The sequence below is a fragment of the Pan paniscus genome, chromosome 4, assembly GCF_029289425.2.
Source record: "Pan paniscus chromosome 4, NHGRI_mPanPan1-v2.0_pri, whole genome shotgun sequence".
NCBI classification, from domain to species: Eukaryota; Metazoa; Chordata; class Mammalia; order Primates; family Hominidae; genus Pan; species Pan paniscus.
Genome location: NC_073253.2, coordinates 37,898,864 through 37,924,274, shown reverse-complemented (window position 1 = coordinate 37,924,274; position 25,411 = coordinate 37,898,864). Strand labels below are relative to the sequence as shown.

The 25,411-nt window shown below is 42.1% G+C and overlaps 1 protein-coding gene across 11 annotated transcripts in view; it reads left to right on the top strand.

The window, feature by feature from the left end:
• Positions 1-25,411, top strand: part of PDE8B (phosphodiesterase 8B) — a 253,777-nt gene that overhangs the window by 193,706 nt on the left and 34,660 nt on the right. The gene's annotated exons all lie outside the window — the stretch shown is intronic.

Below are 25,411 nucleotides of genomic sequence, written 5' to 3'. Positions count from 1 at the left end.
GAAACATAGGAACTTTTGAAACTGGAAGTCCATTTACCACCTTCCCTTTTATCCTTTATGTTGCAGTTCTCATACGTTACAAATCCCGTAATACGGTTACTGTTTTTGCCTTAAATGCATGTGTTTTAAAGAAATTAAGAGAAAATTTAATCTAATATGTACCCAAGTATTTGCCATTGAATCTTGAGCACTGAAGATCGGTGAGAAGGCAGCATACACGCTTGTTCTGTCCTTCACTCTGTCTCTGGCTAATCCTGTGCCTTTGGGCAAATCCCCTAAGGACTTGGCCTCAGCTGTCTCCCTCTGTAGCAGGTCAGTAGGTGTCTTTGCCTACAGACTACAGACAGAACCAGATACACACACACACACACCCACCCACCCAACTCTAGGTTCTCTAATTCTTGAGAAATTGCATTGTTAATGTGGATTTTAGACACTGAAACAGTTCCCAGAGGATACAGCTGTTTTTCCCAGGAAACTTTTACAATAGCTGCCATATATGTGATGGTGTAGTCACTGTGCCATTGCCCCTGATGTGGACACTAACGAAGCTCTAGAAGTCCTAGAAGTTTCTAGGACTTCTACTGGCAGTTTTTGTGCGTCCCGCCCATCCTTCTCTTCTGAGATAGACCTCACCTGCAGCATCAAAAGGAGTAGTTTTATCTCTTGAGGGAGCTCCAGGGCCCAAGACTGTGGGAGCCACTGCTGCTGGAGGCACAAGATGAATCGCCCCAGGCAGGGAGGGTCAGGTTAGACAGCTGGGCCAGTCTAAACTGTTACCTGGACAGAACCAAAACTTTAGCAAAAAGTATTTAAATTCCTGCTTTCAGACATGAATTTCAGCTATGTTTTGCTGGCACATTTTCAGCATAATAGTACCAGAATCTGCCAAATTGAAAAGCTAGGAGAGAGGACATCAAATTTCTCTTTGTTTAAAGTGAGAATAGGTCCCATGGCTGCATTTGCTGCCACCTGTGCCCATCTCCCCTCCATCAGCCAGGCCACCCCAGAAAGTTAAATCCCTCCTTAATGTCCTCCTGAAGCCTAGCCTGCTATCACAAAATGCCACTCACAGCCCATTCCTAACGGACTCAGGAAAAGTTCCAGTGGTAGTCTAGTAAGTGGCGCTCAGCGTGGGCTTGGTTGGCATTTTTATCGTGTCTGGAAGGAAAAAACTGCTCATGTCACATGAGATACATATACTTTTAAAAAATTATAAATGCTGCTTAATTCATCCATTTTGTTGCCCCTTTTCAGGGTACAGGAGTATTAATACTCACTTTGTGCCTTGATTTCTTTTTTTTTTTTTTTTTTTGAGACGGAGTTTTGCCCTTGTTGCCCAGGCTGGAGTGCAAAGGTGCAGTCTCAGCTCACCACAACCTCCGCCTCCCAGGTTCAAGCGATTCTCCCGCCTCCACCTCCTGTGTAGCTGGGATTACAGGCATGTGCCACCACGCCTGGCTAATTTTGTATTTTTAGTAGAGATGGGGTTTCTCCATGTGCCTTCATTTCTAGTGGAGCATTCCCAGGCCAAATTAGGTGAAGGGTCTCATTTCCTAGGATTTCTTCACAGGTGGCATCCGTCCTCAGATGGGCTACCTAGGACTAGGGATGGCTGCAGGTTTCAAGGAGTGAGTAGCTTGAATGTGTGATTCAAGGTTTATTTAGTATCAAATTTGAGAATGCCCCAAACTTACCTTTTAACTGCTCGACCGCATGGCACCACCTTTTGGGAAATACTGTCTTTGGGCACTTCTGAACTAGTTCGCTGAGAGCCAGAGCTTTATCTCTTGTTCTCAGTCACATCCCAGTGCCTAGAAAATTGCCTAGCACATAGTATATGCTCAACAAACACCTGCTGAATGAATAATTTCATTGTGACAGCACTGTGTTTGTCCCTTATTAGACAGTAAATCCTATGAATGCAGGGACTGGGACCTAACCACCTTTGCCTCACAGGCCCAATAAATATTTCTTGAGTTGAATTAGAAGTTGAGGTTCTAATTAGAGATGCCCTTTTTTCTCCTGGGGGTAATTGTTTACAAAATGTAAACAAAGTTCTATGAACAGCATTTTCAGAACCTTAGGACACACAGTGATAAAACTGTTTTACATTCCTCTCGTTATTACTAATTTTTCCCTGTGCTGTCCCCTCGCCTCTGCACTAGCTCTCAAGGGACCTGATTTACTAAGCCCTGGGCCTGAGGATCAATTCTATCTTATGCTAATCAAGTGCAAATGAAGGCCTGGTGTCATTAAGTAGTTTAATGACTCTCTGTTGAGTGCTAGTGTAACAGGGGTGGGGAAATGTTGGATCTCTCTCATTCTCTCATTCTCTGGACCATAATCTAGGAGGCATGTGGCTTTACACAGAAAAGTGCCATCTGTCACTGACAATTCTTTAAGAACAAGAAACTTTAAACAATGAAATTTCTTTCCCTGTTTATATGTAAGTGTCTCTCTGTCACTGAGCAGCAAGGGGACACGGGCTGGAGGACTGACAGCATAAAAGTGAGGAGACAAGTGTGCTGCTTGTGTGTCAGCCGCTCAGCAGAGCACCCCACATATGCTCAACATTGAGCTTCAGAGGAAAGGAAACTAAAATCAATCCTGAAAGAGCAAGCAATATAAATGTCATTGAATCCAGATTCTCAACAAACAGAATACACCTGTGAAAGAGAAGGCAAAGAGAACCAGCATGATCTGGGTCCCATTAGGCTAGGCTCGTGCTTCTCAAAGGATGGCACCGGACCTGCAGCTTCAGCCTCACCTGGGAGCTTGTTAGACATGCAGATTCGTAGTCTCCCACCCAAACCTGCTGAAACAAGTGATGGGTGCAGAACCCAGCAATGTGGCTTAACAAGCCTTCCAGGTGATTCTGATATAAAGACCGGCTTAAAAGCCACGGGCTAATATTGTCTCATTTGATCCTCTTAGATCCTAAAAAGTAGATGTGATGATTAGTTTTAGGTGTCGACTAGCTTAAAAAAGACACCCAGAAAAAGGGTCTATGCATCAGATCCTTTAAAACAGTAAAACATTATTTATGGGAAGGTGTTTCCCAAAGAGACTGGCATTTGAATCAGTGGACTGAATTTGAATCAGAGGACAGGAAGATCTGCACTCACCAATGTGGGCAGGCACCAGCCAATAAGCCAAGGGCTTGGATAGAATAAAAAGGCAGTGGAAGTGCCAATTTGCCCTTGCTTCTCGAAAGCTGGGACGTTCATCATCTCCTTCCCTTGACATCGGTGCTCCTGGCTCTCAGGCTTTCAGACTTCGGGACTTACGCTACTGCCTTCCCTGGTTCTCAGACTTGCAGACGTCGTATCATGGGACTCCTCAGCCACCATAATCATGTGAGCCAATTTATATAATAAACTCAGCTTGCTTGCTCGCTCTCTCCCTCTCTCTACACACACACACACACACACACACACACACACACACACACACACACACACACATCCCCTGTTGTTTCTTTGTCTAGAGAATGCTAATATAGCAGGTGTTGGTCGCCATTTACCAATGACGAAACTGAGACTTAGTAAAGCTCTGTAAGTTCCCCCAGGTTTATACAACTAGAAATGTAGGTACTGGCCGGGCACGGTGGCTCATGCCTGTAATCCCAGTACTTTGGGAGGCCGAGGCGGGTGGATCATGAGCTCAAGAGATCGAGACCATCCTGGCCAACATGGTGAAACCCTGTCTCTACTAAAAATACAAAAATTAGCTGGGTGTGGTGCTACACACCTGTAGTACCAGCTACTCGGGAGGCTGAGGCAGGAGAATCGCTTGAACCCAGGAGGCAGAGGTTGCAGTGAACTGAGATCGCGCCACCGCACTCCAGCCTGGCGACAGAGCAAGACTCCATCTAAAAAAAGGTCATGTACCAAAGATCTTTTCTCAAAACCTATGGTCTTTTCACTTTATTGGTGTTTCTCAAACTGTAATGTGTAATTGAATCACCTGGAGATTAAATGGTAAAATGTAGATTCTGATTCAGTGAGTCAGAGAGCTTGCGAGTCAGTAGTTCTAACAAGCTTCAGGTGTTGCCAATGCTGCTGGTACACTGAGCACACCTTAAATACAAAGGCTTAATATGTTAATGGGGTGGGCCCCAGACCTAAAGTCTCAGCCTCACCTGGGAACTCTTAGATCCAAATGCTTGGCCCCACCCAGACCTACTGAGTCAGCAGCTCTGGGGATGGGGCCTATCAGTTGGTTTTAACAAGCCCTTCAGGTGATTTTGATTCATGCATAAGTTTGAAAACTACGAATATATCATCTTTCCATACTAGAAAACTCAGCATTTGCCAAGTTATGAAGTGTGGTGGTTCTTACATTGTAGATATTTGAAAGACATTAGAGAGAAACTAGACAAGAGAAAAAAGATAAAACATTTAAGCCTGAGTAGTAGCTTGCATTAAGTGTTTTTCTGTGAGATAAGGACACATAAATGATTATCACTGGGCTAAACAATGACAGTACTTCTCTGTAAAGGCTCTTGCAAATATGTGTAGAATGTAGAGCCAGTGGGCACAAGTACTGGGAGCTAAGAGAAGTTATGACCAAGGGACAGTGTAATATCTGAAGATGTAGACCGGGCATTGCACAGGAAAATGATGCTTAAAATTTTTCAAAGAAAATATATGTAACAGCAGAAGAAGATAAATCTCTGCTTGTCTGGCATGCAGAAAATGATCTGGGGGAAAAAAACAGCTTGGGATTTTTCTTTTTAATCTTGTGTAATCCTAGAAATTCATATGCAGTTTCATCTATATCAAACCAATGCATGTTGCTTTGATATAAATAACATTTTAAATTACTATTAAGATAAAAGGGGAGAGATGCTGTTGCACTTAGTCTGTTAGACTCATAAAATGTACTGAAGTGATATGATACCAAGTATCAGAATCAGCACCCATGTATATTTCTTTTCTGTCTTGGTGCTACAGCATTTGGAGAACTTGGAATACATGAAAACAAATGGCAACAGCTTGTGGGTGGCTTTGAGAGCTATGTAAAGGCAGTCACTGAGGACAGGGGCCCAGAGTGTTGCAAGAGGTGTTTTGTTCCGGTGTTTAGGAGCTGCTTGGGTGCGGATTTTGAGAAGTGAATCTTCAAGTGGTTTTTGAAAATAGAATAGAAAAGATCTTTGATCTATGCATCAGATCCTTTTAATTTCAAGAAAATACTCATCAAAGTTTTTTGAGTAAAGATGATCAAAGACGTTCTGTACTATACCACTCACACTGTCATTTCATTACATGTAAATGAAGGGAGGGTCTCAAATGACTCAGTTCCTGCGATCACATCTCTTTATCCAGCATTCAGACTCCAATTCATCAAAGCAGTCTTGTCACAAACATGAAAGCATTCAGTTCTGTCGTGAAGTTGCGGATCAAGAATGTTCAGTCTTAAAAGTGCTTAATAAGTCAACGTTTAAAGCTACAGTGATTATTTAAGTGAATAGTACTTTTGTTCATCTTAACCAGGTTTTTACCCCTTTCCATAACGTTCAGGGGAATGGAGGATGAGACAAAAACAAAACAATATAATTCTGAGTTTGAAAAAGTGGATCAAAAATTTCTTCCATCAAAACCTGCATTCTTCTATATAAAATCAAGAAACATTTAAAAATCACTTCCTGTTTCATTGCAAATGTGTGTAAGAATATGAACAATCTTTTTGTTTTTAAAATAACATCTACCATTTGTACCATTCCATTGAATACAACAAGAAAAGTAACAGACTCTGTCAGAAGCTCAAGGAACCAAGTTAGGGACAAGGGTGCATTTAGATATTTGGCCTCCATTTCTCACCTTCACAACAACTCTTTGCCTGTCAGATTTGGCACTATCTGAGCCCATGGATGTATTTTAAATGGACATTTCTCTCAGCATTTTACCGTGAAACACTGTAAATTAGTATTTTTAGAGACATAAGTATTAAGTAAAATATATAATGGCCAAATTATTAATAACAGTGTTTTCACCAGAGCTATGAGGCAAACAGCCTGGTCAATCTCAATCTCTTATGGATTCATTTTATATTAGCTTTTGTACGCCAGGTACTGTGTTAGCACTGGGTATACAAAGGTAATCAAGTGAGACATAACCCCTGCCTACACACAACTTATAGATAGACATTATTCAAATAAGTACTGATTTATGAACTGTTATAAATACATTAAGGGGAAAGTCCATTGATAGCATGTAACAGAAGGGCTTGACCTTATAAGGGAGTAGGATGGGCAGGAAATATCCGGGGAGGGTTCCCTTGGAAATCATGTTTGAGCTAAGATCTGGAAGACAAATAGGCAGAGGAAAGACTGTGGACTGGGAAGCTTCCCAAGCAGTGGAGCTGCAAGTGCAAAGACTCAGAGGTGGGAAAGGGCATGGGAGAACAAGAGGGATGGAAAGGAAGCCAGGATGGCCTGCAAGCTGAGAGCTCAGGGCAGAGTGGTGGGGGTCAGAGGTGCACCTGGAGAGCTGGCAGGGACCAGGCCATGCAGCAGAGCCTCATAGCCAGCTTGCTGCCTGGAATTGACCCTAAGACCAACGGGAAGTGGGAGTTTTAAACAGGAGAATGACAGGATTAAATACATAGTTTGCAAGCTTACACTGGCTGATGAGAATAGACTGGGTTGGGCAGGTATTGCCAAGCTCAGATGAAAGCTGATGGTACCTGCGTTCTGGTAGTAGAGAGACGCAAGTGACTTTACAGGATTGGATGATGGACTGGCTCTGGGGAGGAGAGAGAAGGAAGCAGCAAGGATGACCCCTGGCCTGCATACTGATATATCTGGTGATTTAATTGTGAGTTCTGATGTCTTTGACTTCCAGTAATGACTCAGACATTTCTACCAAATGCTGTCTACCTTCCCACGGTGATTCTGAAATGGGTGTTGAAGGAGGCATCCAGTATTTATTTCCTTACTTGTTTGTTATTGTACTCATCCTGGCCTTGACTCATTTCAGTTGCTAAAAAGTCTCATGATTTTTTATTTTTTGTGTTTTTTTTCTAAATAAAAGGTTGACATGAACACATCATACTAAGAGGGATGTTTTCATATTGTTTTTAGGGTTTTCTCCTACAAGAGATAGGTTTATGTCGCAAATGAATTTAAATTCTATAATTTAAGGTCATGGGAGAACTTGGGAGCAGGGAAGGAGGCTAGTTCATAAAATCTATCCATCATAAATTATATAAATTTAATAAAAATCAATGTTTTAAATAGTTACCTAAGTAGGTCTTACACTTTGTAGATTGACAGCTGTTATACACAATTCCCTAGTTATGGTTTGAAGCAGTGTATTATCTCATGCCCAGGATCATAGTAGGGTGTCCCAGGGACTGTGACATGACATTAACCTCACTCTGTTTCAGGCTGTTCTGATTTCGTCTTGTTTATTTTCATAGGTTTTGAAACTACAGTTCAGACTTCCAATTTTCAGCCATCAATCCGTATACTCAGTTGAACATACAATTTTCCCAATACTTTATTATGAAAATCTTTAACCGTATAGTTAGAAGGACTGTAAGTGAATACACATGTACTCAGTACCTACATTCTGTAATTAGCATGTTCCTTGATCATATAACCATCTGTGTCTCCCTGTAGACATCCAGCAGCCCATCTAATTTCTGACAGATTTCCAACTATCACAAAAAAAAGTTGCATATATCAGTATGTTTCACCCCTTGTAACTTCAGCATGCACATTATTAACTAGAGTTTAATATTTGTTTTCATCTATTCTAAGGTAGAAGTTACATACAGCAAAATACATACATCTTAGGCATAGCCTTCCGTGAGGTTAACTTTTTTTTTTTATTATACTTCAAGTTCTGGGGTACATGTGCAGAATGTGCAGATTTGTTACATAAGTATACATGTGCCATGGTGGTTTCCTGCACCCATCAACCCTTCACATTAGGTATTTCTCCTAATGCTGTCCCTCCCCTAACCCCCACCCCACCCTCCGACAGGCCCCGGTGTGTGATGTGTGATGTTCCCCTCGCTGTGTCCATGTGTTCTCATTGTTCAACTCCCACTTATGAGTGAGAACATGTGGTGTTTGGTTGTCTGTTCTTGTGTTAGTTTGCCGATAATGATGGTTTCCAGCTTCATGTTCCTGCAGAGGACATGAACTCATCCTTTTTTATGGCTGCATAGTATTCCATGGTTCACATGTGTGCCACATTTCCTTTATCCAGTCTATCAGTGATGGGCATTTGGGTTGGTTCCAAGTCTTTGCTATTGTGAACAGTGCCACAGTAAACATACGTATGCATGTGTCTTTATAGTAGAATGATTTATAATCCTTTGGGTATATACCCAGTAATGGGATGGCTGGGTCAAATGGTATTTCTGGTTCTAGATCCTTGAGGAATCGCCACACTGTCTTCCACAATGGTTGAACTAGTTTACAGTCCCACCAACAGTGTAAAAGTGTTCCTATTTCTCCACATCCTCTCCAGCATCTGTTGTTTCCTGACTTTTTGATGATGGCCACTCTAACTGGCATGAGATGATATCTCATTGTGGTTTTTATTTGCATTTCTCTAATGACTAGTGATGATGAGCTTTCTTTCATATGTTTGTTGGCTGCATAAATGTCTTCTTTTGAGAAGTGTCTGTTCATATCCTTCGCCCACTTGTTGATGGGGTTGTTTGTTTTTTTCTTGTAAATTTGTTTAAGTTTTGTAGATTCTGGATATTAGCCCTTTGTCAGATGGATAGATTACAAAAATTTTCTCCCATTCTGTAGGTTGCCTGTTCACTCTGATGGTTTCTTTTGCTGTGCAGAAGCTCTTTAATTAGATCCCATTTGTCACTTTTGGCTTTTGTTGCCATTGTTTTTGACTAAATGGCTTCACTTTCGACTAGTCTGACTTCATGATTAAAACATACCAAGTGTTTTAGTCATGAAGTCTTTGCCCATGCCTATGTCATGAATGGTATTGGCTAGGTTTTCTTCCAGGGTTTTTATGGTTCTAGGTCTTACATTTAAGTCTTTAATCCATCTTGAGTGAATTTTTGTATAAAGTGTAAGGAAGGGGTCCAGTTTCAGTTTTCTGCATATGGCTAGCCAGTTTTCCCGACCTCATTTATTAAATAGGAAATTTTCTCCCCATTGCTTGTTTTTGTCAGGTTTGTCAAAGATCAGATGGTTGTAGATATGTAGTGTTATTTATGAGGCCTCTGTTCTGTTCCATTGGTCTATATATCTGTTTTGGTACCAGTATCATGCTGTTTTGGTTACTGTAGCCTTGTAGTATAGTTTGAAGTCAGGTAGCATGATGCCTCCAGCTTTGTTATTTTTGTTTAGGATTGTCTTGGCTATGTGGGCTCTTTTTTGATTCCATATGAAATTTAAAGTAGTGTTTTTTCCAATTCTATGAAGAAAGTCAATGGTAGCTTGATGGGAATAGCATTGAATCTCTAAATTACTATGGGCAGTAAGGCCATTTTTCATGATATTGATTCTTCCTATCCATGAGTATGGAATATTTTTCCATTTGTTTGTGTCCTCTCTTATTTCCTTGAGCAGTGGTTTGTAGCTCTCTTTGAAAAGGTCCTTCACATCCCTTGTAAGTTGTATTTCTAGGTATTTTATTCTCTTTGTAGCAATCGTGAATGGGAGTTCACTCATGATTTGGCTCTTTCTGTTATTGGTGTATAGGAATGCTTGTGATTTTTGCACATTGATTTTGTATCCTGAGACTTTGCTGAGGTTGCTTATTAGCTTAAGGAGATTTGGGGCTGAGACGATGGGTTTTCTAAATATACAATCATGTCATCTGCAGAGACAATTTGACTTCCTCTTTTCCTATTTGAATACCCTTTATTTCTTTCTCTTGCCTGATTGCCCTTGCCAGAACTTCCAATACCATGTTGAATAGGCGTGGTGAGAGAGGGCATCCTTGTCTTGTGCTGGTTTTCAAAGGGAATGCTTTCAGTTTTTGCCCATTCAGTATGATATTGGCTGTGGGTTTGTCATAAATAGCTGTTACTATTTTGAGATACGTTCAATCAATACCTAGTTTATTGAGAGTTTTTAGTGTGAAGGCATGTTGAATTTTGTTGAAGGCCTTTTCTGCATCTATTGAGGTAATCATGTGTTTTTTTGTCATTGGTTCTGTTTATGTGATGGGTCACAGTTATTAATTTGCGTATGTCTAACCAGCCATGCATCCCAGGGATGAAGCCAACCTGATCGTGGTGGATAAGCTTTATGATGTGCTGCTGGATTTGGCTTGCCAGTATTTTATTGAGGATTTTCACATTGATGTTCATCAGGGATATTGGCCTGAAATTTTCTTTTTTTGTTGTGTCTCTACCAGGTTTTGGTATTGGGATGATGCTGGCCTCATAAAATGAGTTAGGGAGGAGTCCCTCTTTTTGTATTGTTTGGAATAGTTTTAGAATGAATGGTACCAGCTCCTCTTTGTACCTTTGGTAGAATTTGACTGTGAATCCTTCTGATCCTGGACTTCTTTTGGTTGGTAGGCTAGTAATTACTGCCTCAATTTCAGGACTTGTTATTGATCTATTCAGGGATTCAACTTCTTCCTGGTTTAGACTTGGGAGGGTGTATGTGTCCAGGAATTTATCTATTTCTTCTAGATTTTCTGGTTTATTTGCGTAGAGGTATTTATAATATTCTCTGATGGTAGTTTGTATTTCTGTGGGATCCATGGTGATACCCCTTTATGATTTTTTATTATATCTATTTGATTCTTCTCTCTTTTCTTCTTTATTAGTCTGGCTAGTGGTCTATTTTGATCTTTTCAAAAATCCAGCTCCTGGATTCATTGATTTTTTTTTTTAAGGGTTTTTCGTGTTTCTATCTTCTTCAATTCTGCTCTGATCTTAGTTATTCCTTGTCTTCTGCTAGTTTTTGAATTTATTTGCTCTTGCTTCTCTAGTTCTTTTAATTGTGATGTTAGGGTGTCTATTTTAGATCTTTCCTACTTTCTCTTGTGGGCATTTAGTGGTATAAATTTCCCTCTAAACACTGCTTTAAATGTGTCCCAGAGATTCTGGTACATTGTGTCTTTGTTCTCATTGGTTTAAAAGAACATCTTTACTTCTGCCTTCATTTCATTATTTACCCAGTAGTCATTCAGGAGCAGGTTGTTCAGTTTTCATGTAGTTGTGTGGTTTTGAGTGAGTGAGGTTTTTTTTTTTTTTTTTTTTTGAGATGGAATCTTGCACTGTCACAGTGCAATGGCACGATCTCAGCTCACTGCAACCTCCGCCTCTCAGGTTCAAGTGAGTCTCCTGCCTCAGCCTCCTGAGGAGCTGGGATTACAGGTGTGCATCACCATGCCTGGCCAATTTTTGTATTTTTAGTAGAGACGGGGTTTCACTATGTTGGCCTGGCTTGTCTCAAACTCCTGACCTCGTTATCCACCTGCCTTGGCCTCCCAAAGGGCTGGGATTACAGGCATGAGCCACCAAGCCTGGCCTTGAGTGAGTTTCTTAATCCTGAGTTCTAATTTCATTGCACTGTGGTCTGAGAGACTGTTTGTTTTGATTTCCATTCTTTTGCATTTGCTGAGGAATGTTTTACTTCAAATTATGTGGTCAATTTTGGAATAAGTGTGATGTGGTGCTGAGAGGAATGTATATTCTGTTGATTTGGGGTGGAGAGTTCTGTAGATGTCTATTAGGTTCACTTGGTCCAGAGCTGAGTTCAAGTCCTGCATATCCTTGTTAATTTTCTGTCTTGTTGATCTGTGTAATATTGACAGTGGGGTGTTAAAGTCTCCCACTATTATTGTGTGGGAGTCTAAGTCTCTTTGTAGGTCTCTAAGAACTTGCTTTATGAATCTGGGTGCTCTGTTGTTGGGTGCATATATAATTAGGATAGTTAGCTCTTCCTGTTGCATTGATCCCTTTACCATTATGTAATGGCCTTCTTTTTCTCTTTTGATCTTTGTTGGTTTAAAGTCTGTTTTATCAGAGACTAGGATTGCAACCCCTGGTTTTTTTTGCTTTCCATTTGCTTGGTAAATATCTCTCTATCCCTTTATTTTGAGCCTATGTTTGTCTTTGCACATGAGATGAGTCTCCTGAATACAGCATACCGATGGGTCTTGACTCTTCATCCAATTTGCCAGTCTGTGTCTTTTAATTGGGGCATTTGGCCCATTTACATCTAAAAAAGGTTAATATTGTTATGTGTGAATTCAATCCTGTCATTATGATGCTAGCTGGTTATTTTGCCCGTTAGTTGATGTAGTTTCTTTATAGTGTCGATGGTCTTTACAATTTGGTATGTTTTTGCAGTGGCTGGTACTGGTTTTTCCTTTCCGTGTTTAGTGCTTCTTTCAGGAGCTCTTGTAAGGCAGGCCTGGTGGTGACAAAATCTCTCAGCATTTGCTTGTCTGTAAAGGATTTTATTTCTCCTTCACTTATGAAGCTTAGTTTGGCTGGACATGAAATTCTGGGTTGAAAATTCTTTTCTTTAAGAATGTTGAATATTGGTCCCCACTCTCTTCTGGCTTATAGGGTTTCTGCAGAGATATCCGCTGTTACTCTAATGGGCTGCCCTTTGTGGGTAACCCGACCTTTCTCACTGGCTGCCCTTAACATTTTTTCCTTCATTTCAACCTTGGTGAATTCACCGATTACATGCCTTGGGGTGTCTTGGGGTTGCTCTTCTCGAGGAGTATCTTTGTGGTGTTCTCTGTAATTCCTGAATTTGAATATTGGCCTGTCTTGCTAGGTTGGGGAAGTTCTCCTGGATAATATCCTGAAGAGTGTTTTCCAACTTGGTTCCATTCTCCCCATCACTTTCAGGTACACCAGTCAAATGTAGGTTTGGTCTTTTCACATAGTCCCATATTTCTTGGAGGCCTTGTTCATTCCTTTTCATTCTTTTTTCTCTAATCTTGTCTTCTAGCTTTATTTCTTTAGTTGATCTTTAATCTTTGATATCCTTTCTTCTGCTTGATCAATTCGGCTATTGATACTTGTGTATGCTTCACGAAGTTCTTGTGCTGTGTTTTTCAGCTCCATCAGGTCATTTATGTTCTTCTCTAAACTGGTTATTCTAGATAGCAATTCCTCTAACCTTTTTTCAATGTTCTTAGTTTCCTTGCATTGGGTTAGAACATGCTCCTTTAGCTCGGAGGAGTTTGTTATTACCCACCTTCTGAAGCCTACTTCTGTCAACTCGTCAAACTCATTCTCTGTCCACTTTTGTTCCCTTGCTGGCAAGGAGTTGTGATCCTTTGGAGGAGAAGAGGTGTTCTGGTTTTTGGAATTTTCAGCCTTTTTGCGCTGGTTTCTCCCCATCTTCATGTATTTATCTACCTTTGGTCTTTCATGTTGGTGACCTTCAGATGGAGTCTCTGAGTAGACGTCCTTTTTGTTGATGTTGATGCTATTCCTGTCTGTTAGTTTTCCTTCTAACAGGCCTCTCTGCTACAGGTCTCCTGGAGTTTGCTGGAGATCCACTCCAGACACTGTTTGCCTGGGTATCACCAGTGGAGGCTGCAGAACAGCAAAGATTGCTCCCTGATCCTTCCTCTGGAAGCTTCAGCCCAAAGGGGCACCAGCCAGATGCCAGCCAGAGCTCTCCTGTATGAGGTGTCTGTCGGCCCCTACTGGGAGATATCTCCCAGTCAGGATACATGGGGGTCAGGGACACACTTGAGGAGGCAGTCTGACCTTAGCAGAGCTTGCACGCTGTGCTGGGAGATCCGCTGCTCTCCTCAGAGCTGTCAGGCCAGGATGTTCAAGTCTGCTGAAGCTGTGTCCACAGCTGCCCCTTCCCCAACATGCTCTGTCCCAGGGAGATGAGGGTTTTATCTATAAGTCCCTGACTGGGAATGCTGCCTTTTTTTCAGAGATGGCCTGCCCAGAGAGGAGGAATCTAGAGAGGCAGTCTGGCCACAGTGGCCTTACTGAGCTGCGGTGGGCTCCACCCAGTTTGAACTTCCCGGTGGCTTTGTTTACACTATAAGGGTAAAACCACCTACTCAAGTTTCAGCAGTGGCAGATACCCCTCCCCACGCCAAGCTCAAGCATCCCAAGTTGACCTTAGACTACTGTGCTGGCAGCGAGAATTTCAGGCCAGTGGATCTGAGCTTTCTGGGCTCCGTGGAGGTGGGACCCGCTGAACCAGACCACTTGGCTCCCTGGCTTCAGTCTCCTTTCCAGGAGAGTGAGTGGTTCTGTTTCGCTGGTGTTCCAGGCAGCACTAGGGTATGAAAAAAAAATCCTGCATCTAGCTTGGTGTCTGTCCAAACGGCCGCCCAGTTTTGTGCTTGAAACCCAGGGTCCTGGTGGCATAGGCACCAGAGGGAATCTCCTGGTCTTCAGATTGCAAAGACTGTGGGAAAAGTGCTGTATCTGGGCCGGAATGCACCATTCCTCAGGGCACAGTCCTTCATGGCTTCCCTTGGATAGGGGAGGGAATTCTCCAACCCCTTGTGTTTCCCAGGTGAGGCAATGCCCCACCCTGCTTTGGCTCACCCTCTGTGGGCTGCACCCACTGCCCAACCAGTCGCAATGAGATGAACCAGGTACCTCAGTTGGAAATACAGAATTCACCCGCCTTCTGCGGCGATCTCGCTGGAAGCCGCAGATGGGAGCTGTTCCTATTTGGCCCTCTTGTCTGCAATCCCTTCCTTGAGTTTTGACAAAGCATATAATACTGGAACCTTATCCCCATCACGATATTAAACCTTGCCGTCCCAAAAGTCCCTTCATGCCCCTTCACAGTCTATCTCTGTCCACCCATCCTGCTCGCCCCCAGAGGTGACCACTTTTCTGAATTACTGAACCATAGATTAGAGTTTGAGTGTATACTGTCATGGTTGGCTTCTCTCACTCATAATGTTTTTGAGGTTCATCTTCACTGTATCATTTTTTTTCCTTTTTATTACTGAATATTCCTTTGCATCAGTCTATCGCAGTGTGGAGAATCTACTTCTGCTGATGGACTCCAGGGCTGTTTCCAGCTTTTGGCTGCTTTGAACATTCTTGGACAAGTTTTTTTGTGAATATATGCTTCTGTTTGCCTTGAGTAAACACTTAGGAGTGGGACTGTTGGGCTGCGTAGTAGGTGGATGGCTAATTTTAAAAGAAACTGGCAGGCCTTTTTTCCAAAGTGGTTGTACAATTTTATACTCCCTCCAACTATGTATGAGAGTTCCAGTTGTTCCATAGCCTTGACAAAACTTCTTTTTAATTTTAGACATTCTGGTGGGTGTGTAGATAAATAGGATTTTTAAATGATTATTTAAGAGACAAATGACCCTGAAATCATGCACACATACACACAAATACCTAACTCAGAATTAATAGTGCTTTTTAGAACCAAGCAAAATCAGATGTTTGTAAACAAAGCATTTAGCACAAGGACAGCAAAATTTGTGGCAACTTATAATATTTTGAAGTAATTAAGGGTTTGAAATTATTTTTCTCCCTGAAACAAGCTGTAAGCCTCCAAGGACTTGCTGAGGAATCCTAGCTTCGAGCTCTGGCAAAGAGCTTCACAGGCCAAGGAGAGCAGTATTCACATTGCACAAACTAAGCACTAAAGCCTTCAGTTTCCCCAGTAACACACAAAATCAAACTTCCCAGTCACTGCTGCAAATGAGAATATTCTACATTTTATGCTTTTACAAGAGGAGAAACACACACCACACTACAGAGAGACTGACTGGCATGGGGCATTGATGCCATTGAATCCCCGTCCCTTTGCTTTGAGTTAGTTTGCACATGACAAAACCTTTTGATAAGAGATACTCACACTTCCCCCCAAATTTCAAGGAAAACTGTGTTTCAGAGAGATGTCCCGCACTAATGCAGGGGGTGTTTCCTTGACCCCAGTTTAACAAGCCCGGTCCTGGCACATCCCTTCTGGGGCTTCACTGTAAAGAGCAGCTTGACAGAGCAAATGGTTTTAGAGCCAAAGGGACACATTTGAAATTGGCTCTGCATACTACCTGTGTGGCTTGGGCAAGTTTCTTAACCTCTTAAACCTCAGCTTCCTTGCCTGTTCCAAGCAATGAGGATACCTCCCCTTGTGCAAGAGTGCCATCATGATTAGACTGCAGATGTCATGCTGCCAGCATGTGGGAATACACGTAAGAGATGGCTGTGGAGCAAAGTTCATCCCCCTGGCTGCCTACCAGAGAGAATGCCAAACCACAGACCCACTCATTCCGTATCTATTCTCCCAATGAGCTCAACTAAGTATTAAGGAAATAATTTTAGAATAATTTCTACTGAAATGACTGGTAAATGTAGGGTCCACAAGAAAATTCTGATTCTAGGAGAATTTTCATCCAAGTGAATCATTAGTTGTACGGTGGGGTATCTGGAAGAGGTACATGGATAATCAGAGTCAGCTTCAGTGAAAACCCAGCACCGCTGGGGTGTGACAGGGGAAGGTCTGCTGGCACTGCTCTTGGCACAGAGCATCATTAAGTCGGTCCCACAGTAGAGTTCCTGACGGCAGATGCTGCTGCAGCCAGGAAGAGTCTCTGCTTATAGAGCAAGGAGTTATCTCCATGCTGGGTTGCTAGCCATAGGCATGCAGAGAGCCCAGCAAAGGCAGGTGAGCCAGTCTGGGGGTGTGTTCAGCTCAAAATGCCAAATTATACTTGAAGAATGGCCCAGAGCCACCTCAGCAGGTGGAATTGGTACCTGTCATCCCTGCTTCTCCCTGTACCTAGTGGCTGGCGTACATTTCCATCCCCAAAGCAGGATGTGCATGTGCACCTGCTGGCCTTGGGCTTTATCTGGCTCCACTCTAGACAGAACACAAAACCCATGTTGACATCGCAGGAGCTCCACGAGCCAATCGGCTGGCCCAAGGGGCAGAGGATACGCAAGAAAGGCTTTTTGTTGTGTTTTGTTTTTTGTTTTGTTTTTAAATAACATAGGGAGCCATGGGACACAGCTTCTAAAGGAGAGATGCGTTTTGATTCAGAAAGAAAAGCTAAGCACTTAAAAATCACTTGTTTTTGTGTTAAAGCTATTTGCAAGAACAATTTGCAAGGCAAAAGTTTTATTCATTTGGTATCATATAAAAAATTCACACTATATCAGTAAGTAGCTGTATAGCAAATGGTCTTTATCCCTGAAGAAAACATGAAACATGGGAAATAAAAATGTCCCATAATTATGGGATAAATGAGTCACAGCCCTTAGTCACATTTTGACCAGGATATCACACAGGTTGGTCATGTAATTGTTTCCGTAATTATGTGGAATGGACTGAGCAGAAGAGTTGGTAGAAAATCCTATTTTCACGCTTCAGTTTTACGTGATGATTTTTCAGTGGTTCAGTCAAGCTGAAACCTTTTACCTGTATCTGTCATACAGGGTGTTCTGCAGTGGACAGGCCTATGCAGACCTACCCCCCAAAGTCTGAGGAAGCTGAGAGGCCAAAGAAAGAGACTGACAACTCTAGTTGTCAGAAAGGAACATTAATAAGAACTTAAGAACAAAAGCCCTGTCTGTGTCTCTGGCAGCAGTGAGACAAGATGGTAGATCCCTGCACCATTACCCCCAGACCCAGGGCTTATATACCATACAGAAAGGGTGATTCAGAGGGATGTGTAGGACAACTGAAGTATGATAACATCAAGGTTGTTTGACCTAATGGCAGTATTTACAGTAGGTATGTGCTTTTACCCAAGGAACACTAGATAATTTGGGAATCTTTGAGGCCTTCTCAGAACTGAGGTTATTCAGAAGACAACATGGCAGATTAGCATCCAAGATGGAGTTGCTTTGGCCTCCACACTCCAGCCTCCCAAAACCAGCTCTTAAAATCTCATGCACTCTTCCTCTTCTGTGATGGTCTCTTAGCCTGTAGGGGAGGGTGGCTATAGCTTTAGTAGCAGTACATTGGCAATGGAAAACAGCTCAGGCCCAGTGGGATTCCAAATGAGGGAGGTTCACAGGCTGTTGAATCATCTCTAGTCTTAGGAATACCATGACTTCAGTTGTCTCAGAAGAAGTAAGACAATGAGAGATACTTAACATTAATAATTTGAATAGTAGAAATATAATGACACTTGAAAGAGAATTTGTATGCCAGAACAAAAAAAAAAAAAAAAGCCTATTAGTCAACTAGAAGAAAATTAAAACTTGGTTCTTCTTTAGAGACTTGTTGTAGCCAGGAAGTAATTCAGGTTTAGCCCAAATTGTAGGCAAATAATAAAAACTCAAGAACAGTATTTCAGGTCCAGGTACAGTGGCTCACGCCTGTAATCCCAGCACTTTGGGAGGCTGAAGAGGGCAGATTGCATCAGCTCAGGAGTTGGAGACTAGCTTGGCCAACATGGGAAAACCCTGTCTCTACTAAAAATACAAAAATTAGCTGGGTGTGGTGGCACATGCCTGTAATCCCAGCTACTCGGGTGGCTGAGGCCTGAGAATAGTTTGGACCCGGGAGGCAGAAGTTGCAGTGAGCCAAGTTTGCACCCACTGCTCTCCAGCCTGGACGACAGAGTGAGACTGTCTCCAAAAAAAAAAAAAAAAAAGAAAAAAGAAAAAGAGTGGTTAGGACTAGAATCTAAGTTTTTCTCTCTCCAGTTTCCCCATTTCTACCAAGGATAAATTATAGTACCTTGCTATTTCAGGAATAATGAAAAATAAAAAATAAAAAAATTACAGGACCAATTTATTTGCTTTAGTTGCAAAATAAATTTTAGTCTCACTATACTTGGCCTAATTATTTGCTTAAAGTGTAGCAAGAATAGTTATTAGTCATATAGGCTTCTTTTCAGTTGGCTTCGCTGGAACTTTATAAGGAATTTTGGATTTGACATTTTAAAAGCCTTGAGACTAAGGATTCCTCATTAGACTATGCTTGTAATACCTATACATAGGTACTATACCTGTAGAAATTCCTCTCTTCTTTAGTTCCCAAAATATCTTGGTTCCTGGGCCTGTCAGAAAGTGATATTCTTTACTCACCAGAGGCCGGGAACCTTGTAAGGAACCATTTAGACAACGTACCAAGTTAGTCTTTCCAAAGGACTTTTTATCGGCTCTATAAAGTCAATGTCAATTCCTCAAAGCAGTCTGGTTATATCTGAAAATACATGATTCTAGTCAAAGCCTTGGTGAAATAACCAGTGTTTCCAATTGTGTCCTGTTACAAAACAAAACAGATTCTTACTGAATTTATGCAAACAACTACATTGCCATAAAGTAAGAATACTCATGAAAAGTTTCCAAATTCTGGAGAACTCAGGTAGAGGGAAGAAGTAAATTTTGCTCACAAAAGTATCCTTTACAATCAGAGTAGCAGTCTTCCAAACAGGATGTTGCCCGTTCATCATGGAACGGCCATCCACAAACCAAGCAGCTCTTTGTCAGTCAGGTGAGGGAGCTGTTTGTCGGGCACTGTAGAATCCAGCAGCTCCTCACACAGTTTCAGAGTCAGTCCTAGGGAAAAAAGAGGCTCTCTGCTCATGAGTATCTCCTCCTCGCACTCTTCAGGTAGCAAGATCCTATATAAACCATTTCCATTTTATCATGGGACTCTTTTTGGGCACTGTGATCCCCATCAGAGTGTTTCTCTGACATTACCCCCATATGCCTTAGTAAATGATTCACTAAGGGCTGTCAAGTGAAGAATTTATCCCTACAAGCACTCTGGCATGCTACATTCTGTGGGCTCAGGCAGTCTTATTCCCATTTAGCATGTCCAATTAATATTGCTCAAAGGGCAGATTTGCATGCCTTCTCTTCTGTAGTACTAGGTAGGAAAAATGTTTCAGCAGTCAGATATAATATCCATTTTCATAAAACATTTAAGGAAAGGAGATATAACTATTTCACATAAAGCCTATTTAAACATTTCAACTTTCATAATTCTATCAGCCCTTACATTTTTATGTTCTGCTTCCAGGAACTTCTCTTTTTCACCCCTAGACCATTTTACCCTCTTGTCAAAAAGGCTTTGGCTTTGCAGCAGGGGATTGAGCCAAGGGACCTGGGCACTTTGGTCAATGTGTCTTGATTAATTACCTCAACATTGCCCCAGGCAACTGTTGATCACCTTTCTCATTTTAATCTTTACCTTTTGATTTTTCAAAAAAATATTTTCCAATCTAGGGTAAATACAGAAAACTGGTTTGGGTTCCTGTAATGTTGGGGGAAAAGCAGGGGCTCACTATGGTCCATCCAGCTTTTGTTAGTGTTGTATTAAGAACTTTGTTTGAACCCTATCAATTTCCAATTAATTCAGTTTCTTTTTTGAGACAGAGTCTCACTCTGTTGCCCAGGCTGGAGTGCAGTGGCGCGATCTCGGCTCACTGCAAGCTCCGCCTCCCGGGTTCACGCCATTCTCCTGCCTCAGCCTCCCAAGTAGCTGGGACTACAGGCACCCGCCACCACACCCGGCTACTTTTCGTATTTTTAGTAGAGAGGGGGTTTCACTGTGTTAGCCAGGATGGTCTCAATCTCCTGACCTCATGATCCGCCCGCCTCAGCCTCCCAAAGTGCTGGGATTATAGGTGTGAGCCACCGTGCCCAGCCAATTCAATTTATTTTTTATTTATTTTTTTTGAGACGGAGTCTCCCTCTGTCGCCCAGGCCAGAGTGCAGTGGCGCTATCTCGGCTCACTGCAAGCTCCGCCTTCCGGGTTCACGCTATTCTCCTGCCTAAGCCTCTCCAGTAGCTGGGACTACAGACGCCCGCCACCGCTCCCGGCTAATTTTTTGTGTTTTTAGTAGAGACGGGGTTTCACCGTGTTAGCCAGGATGGTCTCGATCTCCTGACCTCGTGATCCGCCCGCCTCGGCCTTCCAAAATGCTGGGATTACAGGCGTGAGCCACCGCGCCCGACCTTCAGTTTCTTAATAACCAAGATTTCCACCCTGCTGGGACAAATTCCATGACTCTCCCTTTCTGTTTTTCTTAGTTTCACCCCTTTCAATGTTTAAAAATTTACCTTTTAAAATAACTTTAAAATTTTTCACTTCGCTAGGATAAGTCCTTTGACTCTCCTTTTTGCCATTCCCTATGCTCTTGTTAATTAGCCTAATGTTTTTATTAGCATCTGTAAGACCCATGAGGGGAAGTTGAGACAGCAAATTTGAGGCTTCCTGAACTTTTAATTTTTCATCAGTAACGAAGTGCCCACGCAAAAGTCCCTCCTACCCCACCCCCACCCCCTCACCAGACACACACATGCTTAACCACAGCATTTACCATGACCTGGGTAATAGGCATATTGATGGGGTGGATATCCCTGTCATAAAGCCAGTTCCACATGGCTTATAGACAAAGCATATCAGCTGCTTCATCTGGGGTGCTCCACGTAGCATTGGGGTTGACCCCATTCTCAGGGTAAACAGATCTTACAGAGGCTTTTATCCAGTCCACCAGGCTGGCTGTTCCCTCAGGAATAACCTCCCATGTGTCTGGATCACATATAGCCATCTGTGATTGTTCGGTAGTGAGCTGGGGATCCTGCATCAACCCAAACATGTTTTACCACTCTGCAGCATTTAAAACCAAAGACACTGCTCCAAATTAGCTACTTTCACAATTCAACGAAAGGTTTTATCCAGGGAGCTGATGATGCCTATCTACAAAAGGGAACAATTCCTTCACACAGTACCCTCTGGTTTCAGCAGTTACTTGGTTTTGCCCTTCCCCTGCATTGACTACCTTCTTGGCAACCACAGGTCTCAGAGGTGCTTTCTGTTGCCCTGTCATTATTTTCCCCTTTGTAGATAGCTTTGAGGCTAATGATTTGAGCTCAGACAGACCCACATTTGAGCTTGGTCCAGCCTCAAGGCCCAATCTGGCACTCTTATTTTAGCTTTTATAGAAAATAACCAAGGTACTGAATATTTCACTTTTCCTTATTGGTTTGCATTTACTTATGTATCCAGTGAACAACTCCTTAGGAGTTGGATTTTTCTCTAAATTCCACTGGTAACTCTTACCTTTTAGTAACCGAGCACAGCACAGCTACAGCTCCATACCATAGGTGACCACGTGGCCGCCCAGGAATCAATCAAAAGTTCCTCATTCTCTATCCTTTTATCCTTTCCCTTTCTATCCGTCTAGTTTTATCTGTATCATTTTTCATTCATTTTAAAACAACCTTTAAATAGCCTCTAAACTATGTGGTTACTCTTCCTTTAGGCAAAAACCTCATCTTCATGTTTTTAATAAACTTCTTTATCAAAACACATCTTTCTTTCTTCACTTTCATATAGAATTGTTTCTCTTATATTTAGTAGTTTTAATTACATATATTAACTACTACTTTAACTCTTAGTAACCCTAATTTCCATGGAAAAACCTAGCATTACTTAATTTAACATAACAGACTTTAAAATTTCAAATTACTGAAAAGAACTTTGAAACTAGTTTTATTTGAAAGATTACTAAAGTTAGGTGAACTAAAAGGCATTTGTGTTGGTTTCTATATTTCTGATAAGAAGTTTTTTTTGTTGTTGTTTTTGTTTTGTTTTTTTTTTTTTTTTTGAGGCAGAGTCTCACTGTGTTACCCAGGCTGGAGTACAGTGGCATGATCTCAGCTCACTGTAACCTCTGCCTCCTGGGTTCAAGCAGTTCTGTCTTAGCCTCCCAAGTAGCTGGGACTACAGGTGCACACCACCCTGCCTGGCTAATTTTTGTATTTTTGGTAGAGACAGGGTTTCACCATATTGGTTAGGCTGGTCTCAAACTCCTGACCTCAGGTGATTCACCTGCCTCGGCCTCCCAAAGTGCTGGGATTACAGGAGTGAGCCACTGTGCCCAGCCAGAACTTACTTTTTCTTTAAGCCAAATTAGAGCTCTGTCATATATTTTGGTAATGATGTATCACATATATAACATACTAAATATATATAGACATACACACAAACAGAAGCAGATCTTATAGACTTATAAGATTCTTCATTTGCCAGTTCTCAAATAGCTTCTCTCCCACCTTTACACAACCCACCCAAAGACATGACTCAGATGAAACAAGGTGGAGAAGATCTACATCTCTAAGGCACAGAACTTAGACCTAAACAGCATTATCTGGAAACAAGATTGCCAGGAAAAATGTCTTCTCTTCAACTTAGCTTGTTTCTTACATTACTGGCTTCAAGGTGTCAGTATATTCTTATATTACTGGCTTTAAGGAACAGGGCCAAGAAAGCGTGGAAGTTTTAGGGCCTAAACCACACAATTCTTATCCAAACATGCCAAGAAATGAGTAGCCCTTATAGTAGTAACCACTTGCTTTAACAACTGCTGTTGGCCACCTCTAACAATATAGCTGTTGCCCGTGACTGCTAGCCATTACGTACAAGGTCAGCAACTCTCACAGTAAAAAGTAATCTCTGTACCCCACCCCCCGCCTCCCCACACACTAACCAGAGATGAGATAACACAATACAAAAGAGTGCAGTTTTAGACCTGAGTAGAATCTGTCTGCTTACTACCCTTGGGTTTCATGAGGAAAAAGATTCTTCCCCAAAAGAGGAGTCTTTGATGCCGTCTGTTTTCCCCAAGGGATCCCAGGCTGTTGGAAATTCCTTTTTTTAGATCCCTCGTGTGGCAAGAAGTAGTAGGAACAGACAGAAGTAAATGGAGAAACAGAATTTGGTCAGAAGTTTTACAGAGAGTGCAGAGGCCTTAATACATATGTAAACATATGCAGCCCAAATTTCAGTTTTAACTAAGTTTACTTTTGACTGTAGGGCCCTTAAAAAAAAAAAAAACCTTTTTCCTAATTGTAATTCCTAATCAAGCTGTTTTACTTTTTTTTTTTTTTTTTGAAATGGAGTCTCACTCTGTTGCCCAGGCTGGAGTGCAGTGGCACAATCTCTGCTCACTGCAACCTCTGCCTCCTGGATTCAAGCAATTCTCCTGCCTCAGCCTCCTGAGTAAACTGGGACTACAGGCGCCTGCCACCCCACCCAGCTAATATTATATTTTTAGTAGAGAGGGGGTTTCACCATGTTGGCTAGGCTGGTCTTGAACTCCTGACCTGAAGTGATCACCCGCTTTGGCCTCCCAAAGTGCTGGGATTACAGGAGTGAGCCACGGCACCCGGCCGGCTGTTTTACTTTTGTGTCTGCTGCTGGCTGGCTCCCGCTAAGACGCGGTCATCTTACTGCACTGGCTGCCCGCCGCCCTTCCGGGCCACAGTGTGATGGTTGGCGCTCAGTTCACCGTCACTCTAAACCCGCTGGCATTTGGGGTCATCCCCACACTCACGGGGTGGTCCACAATCATCTGAAATGTGAGCCACACCATTCCACATAGAAGTGGCTGCCCACCACAAGATTTCCTCCATTTTTTGGTCTCTCAGCTCCTGGCCTGGCTTACCACACGTCAGGGTGGGCAGGCCTGTGCACACCTACCCCAAAGTCCGAGGAAGCTGAGAGGCCAAAGAAAGAGGCTGATGAATCCCATTCCTCGGAATGAAACATCAAATAGGAACTTATGAACAGAAGCCACGTCTGTGTCTTGGATGGTGGCAAGACAAGATAATGGATCCCTGTTCCATTACCCACAGACCCAGCACTTACATACCAGAGGAAAGGAATGTGTAGGACACTTGCAGAGAAAGGCAAGAATGCTATGTGAATCTGCCTAAGGGCAGGATTTATGGTCAAGGTTGTTTTGATGTAAGGGCAGGATTTACGGTAAGTACATGCTCTTCTTACACAAGGAACAGTAGATAAAATAGTAATATTGGAGGCCATCCCGGAACTGGGGTTAATCAGAAGTCAACATGGTGGATTAGCATCCAACATGGAGTTGCTTTGGCCTCCGCAGACAGGGTTTCTGGCTATTACAGTTGATGTTGCTAAGCCATATTAATCTGCCTCTGCAGATGTCCTGCACACTCATCTGTCTTATTTTTCAAGTTAACCTACCCCATTCATTGAGTGGCTACAAAGATTTAATGGTCTGAGCACTTGAAAGTAGGTGGATTTAGCAGTGAAGCAGCATGATTATAAGTTTAATAGAACTAAATGTGCCCCACTAACAGTGTTGGGGTCAGTTATAAAACAAGAAATGCAGGATCCCAAAGAAAGCACACTTATTATTTCTAGTGCTAATGACTTCCTTTTGTCATTTGACATTTATTGAGCATTAGCACAAAATCATTAACAACAAAAAAATTGATAATGAGAAAGAACTAGGTGCAAAACTGCATCTAAAGTTGAGATCTCATCATGAGAAAACATTTTATAAATTGTCTATAATTGAGCATTTGAAGAGCTTTGTAGGAAATGTTTTTAACTCCTAGGCTTAAATTCAGATTAGCCTTATAAATAACTCAAATTTAGTTATATCTTTTATCTTTCTGCATTTCTGTAGGCTGTCAAAATGAGACAGTAGCTGACTGGAGAAGTAGATGTCCTGTCTAGAGAGTATGTGCCTTGGGTACCTTCCT